The following is a 4,061-nucleotide window of genomic DNA, read 5'->3' on the forward strand; positions in this document are numbered from 1 at the left end:
TATGCCTTACCTGAGACCAGTGTGTATTAAACCCGGTGATGAAGCGAACAGATCTATCCGGTGTCTTCTCTCTTGGCTGTAAGAGGGCAACTTGTGACTGCCCCTTAGCCCGTTGGTATGCCTGAGAAATATGTTTATTGGGATAAGTCCGCTTCTTAAATCTCTGAGTCAGATCATGTGCCTCCCTATAGAAATCCTCATCCCGTGTGCAGTTCCTCCTTGTTCTAAGGAATTGTCCCACCGGGATGCCCTTCTTCATATGGGACGGGTGAAAACTCCGAAACTCCAATAAATTGTTAGTGGCAGTAGGCTTTCGATACAGGCAAGTAGATAGAACGCCATGCTGACAAACCACATTCAAGTCCAAAAAGGTCACTGAGGAGGAAGAACATGAAGAGGTAAGGAAGATGTTATATGGATTGTCGTTGAGAAAACCAATGAAAGTCTCAACCTCATCCTGACCACCCGTCCAAATGAAGAATACATCATCGATGTATCTGTGCCAACATCGTACCTTAGATAAGAACCAGACAGACTTGTAAACAACAGTGGACTCCCACCACCCTAGAAATAAATTCGCCAGGGCCGGGGCACAACGAGCCCCCATGGCGACACCAGAGGTTTGAAGAAAAAAATTTCTATCAAAAAGAAAGAAATTGTGTCTCAGAATGAAATCAAGGAGGTCCACTAAGAAAGAATCATGTAGCCTATCAGAGTTCTGTTGTTGGTCAAGGAAAAAAAGCACTGCTTGCAGGCCATGGTCATGATCAATGTTGGAGTACAAAGACTCAACGTCACATGTCACCATGATCTCACCTGGAGCCAGAGTGATATCTTGTAGAGATGCTATGAAGTCGGATGAGTCCCTAGTATATGACGGAAGCTTCAACACGAGTGGCTGCAAGAAAAAATCTATATAAGTACAGGCCTTCTCACATAAACTCCCTATACTGGAAACAATAGGACGTCCAGGTGGTCTATGAACGTCCTTGTGGACCTTGGGTAGCATATAGAATGTTGATGTAATGGGATGCTTCACCCAGATAAAGTCTCGTTCCCCAGTATTGATGATACCTAACTCCAGGGCCCTATCAAGTAATGTTCTTAGTTTGGTTGAATAGACACCCGTAGGGTCAGACGGAAGTTTCTGATAAAACCTAGGATTCTCAAGTTGCCTATAAGCTTCCTTAGTGTATAGATCATGGGGCCAGAGGACGATGTTACCACCCTTATCAGCTTCACGTATAATGAAGTTGTTGTTATTTCTGAGATGAAATAAAGCCCGCTTTTCCTGCGCAGTCAGATTGTCCACAAAGGGGATTTTTGTAGGTAGATTTTCAATATCCCTCTTAGCCATTTCAAAAAAAATTCTTACGGCTGGGACAATTGAAAAGGGAGGCGAAACACGGGATTTGTTTCTATGGGGAAATTTAGACCTACCCGTGTCCACTTGTCCTTCATGTAACAGGTCCATGAGATCCTGAAAGACTCTCTGTTCCGTTTGATCCAAAAGTGGGGTAATTTGAGACTTGTTATGGAGCACCTGTAAAACAATTTTTCTGCAGAAGAGAAAAAGATCTTTGATTAAGGTGAACTTATCAACTTGTTGTACCGGCGAAAAGGTCAAGCCCTTCGAAAGTACTGAAACCTCTTGCGCAGAAAGAACACATCCAGACAGATTAATCACTTGAAGGGCATTTGCTGGGTCATACTCACGGGTATTGTCCGGATTAGGAGGAATCACTTCTGTTGGTGTCTCCGTGGATTGCGACGTGGTGGCTTGTAGTTGTAATTCCTGGCGGTCCGTGTGGCGCCGCCTCCTATGCCCTCGCCTGGTCCTGGGTCGATCTTGCTTTCTGCCGATGACAAAAAATCGCTCGAAGTATGCCCATCTGTGGGCGGTGAACGTCTCTCTGAATTAAATCCCCTCTGTCTATGGTTATAGCCCCGGCGTTTATTGCCATGATGTGTCCAAGTAAAAGCAGTTTTCTCATCAAAGTCCGTCTTATCCCTTAGGAATTTAGAACGTTTTTTAGCCATAATCTCCTTATCGTACTTGTCCAGGAGATCCTTGAGCCTAACTCTGAAAGGCTGGACCTGAGAGACCTCATCGAATTTACTCAATTTAGCCTCCAAATTTATAATCTCAGTTTTAACAGTAGTCAAAAGCTCTCTGTCATGTGTAATCAATAGATTAATCAGAATATTGGAACAGCATGTCAGACCTTGTTCCCACAGTATCCGAAACGTCGGAGAGGGTTCCCAAGCTGGAAAAATAGAGACCCTCAATCCCCTTGGGATAATATTAAGTTTCAAGTATTCTTCCAAACACCGAATATTCCAAAGCAATCTTATGCCATGTTTCTGAGAAGCAATTAACTCAGTAGTGAGGCTTGAAAAAGCAGGTGGAACCTGTACTGACCGCAAATCCTGAACTAACACCGCAACTAGAAGTAGCCGTGGGGTGTGCCTAACAAACCCTAGACACCTCGACACAGCCGGAGGACTAAATACCCCTATAGATGGAAATAGGAATGCTATCTTGCCTCAGAGCAGACCCCCAAAGGATAGGCAGCCCCCCACGAATAATGACTGTGAGTAGGAGAAGAATAGACACACGCAGGTAGAAAACAGGATTTAGCAAAAGAGGCCACTGTAGCTAAATAGGAAAGGATAGGACAGATTACTAGGCGGTCAGTATTAAAACCCTTCCAAAAATATCCACAACAGATAATACAAAAAGTTCCACAATCTAACTAAAGACATGGAATGTATATCTTCCACTCCAGAGAATCCAGCAAGACTGAGAAAATACTGACACAATCTAAGCTGGACAAGAAAACACAAAGAATAGCACTGAATTGTGAAGCACACAGCATGTGTGCCACAGGAAAAAAAAACCCAGACACTTATCTTTGCTGATTTGGCAGAAAGACAGGAGGAACCAGGCAGAGGTCCTACACCTCCCAACAACAATTGACAACTGGCAAGGACTAATGAATCCTGCACACCTAAATACCCCAGTCAGAACTGCAATCAGCAGACACACCTGACCAGGACTGCAACCCAGGGACAACTGCATTACCACCTACTACCACCGGAGGGAACCCAAAAGCAGAATTCACAACAGCTCCGGTGACCACTCCATGCATTGCGATCTCACGAGATGATGACGTAGCGGTCTCGTAAGACCGCTACGTCATCATCTCGCGAGACCGCAATGCACTCTTGGGACCGAAGCGCGCAAGGAGCGTCGGTGACCACTTTGCCTGGATCCGGGGGCCAACGGAAGGTGAGTATATAACTATTTTTTATTTTATTTCTTTTTTTAACAGGGATATGATGCCCACGTTGCTATATACTACGTGGGCTGTGCAATATACTACATGGGCTGTGCAATATACTACGTGGGCTGTGCAATATACTATGTGGGCTGTGCAATATGCTGTGTGGGCTGTGCTATATACTACGTGGGCTGTGCGATTTACTGCGTGGGCTGTGCAATATACTGTGTGGGCTGTGCGATATACTGCGTGGGCTGTGCAATATACTGCGTGGGCTGTGCAATATACTGCGTGGGCTGTGCTATATACTGTGTGGGCTGTGCTATATACTGCGTGGGCTGTGCAATATACTATGTGGGCTGTGCAATATACTATGTGGGCTGTGCAATATACTACATGGGCTGTGCAATATACTACATGGCTGTGCTATATACTACGTGGGCTGTGTTATACACTACGTGGCCTGTGTTATACACTATGTGGCCTGTGTTATACACTGCGTAGGCTGTGCAATATACTATGTGGGCTGTGCAATATACTATGTGGGCTGTGCAATATACTACATGGGCTGTGCAGTATACCACATGGCTGCGCTATATACTACGTGGGCTGTGTTATACACTACGTGGCCTGTGTTATACACTATGTAGCCTGTGTTATACACTACGTGGCCTGTGTTATACACTACGTGGCTGTGTTATATACTGGTGCGTGGGCTGTTATATGCTACGTGGCTGTGTTATATGCTATGTGGGCTGTTATACACTCCGTGGGCTG

At 45.1% G+C, this 4,061-nt stretch overlaps 1 long non-coding RNA gene across 1 annotated transcript; it reads right to left on the bottom strand.

The window, feature by feature from the left end:
- Positions 1-299: 299 nt before the first annotated feature.
- On the bottom strand, positions 300-2,235 carry LOC143773798 (uncharacterized). Its single transcript, XR_013215369.1, has 4 exons — positions 1,717-2,235; positions 1,441-1,559; positions 817-898; positions 300-375 (listed from the first exon to the last, which is right to left on the bottom strand). It is a non-coding gene; the product is annotated as an uncharacterized LOC143773798 (long non-coding RNA).
- Between the last annotated feature and the right edge of the window lie 1,826 nt (positions 2,236-4,061).

The sequence above is a fragment of the Ranitomeya variabilis genome, chromosome 5 (genome assembly GCF_051348905.1).
Source record: "Ranitomeya variabilis isolate aRanVar5 chromosome 5, aRanVar5.hap1, whole genome shotgun sequence".
Taxonomy (NCBI): domain Eukaryota; kingdom Metazoa; phylum Chordata; class Amphibia; order Anura; family Dendrobatidae; genus Ranitomeya; species Ranitomeya variabilis.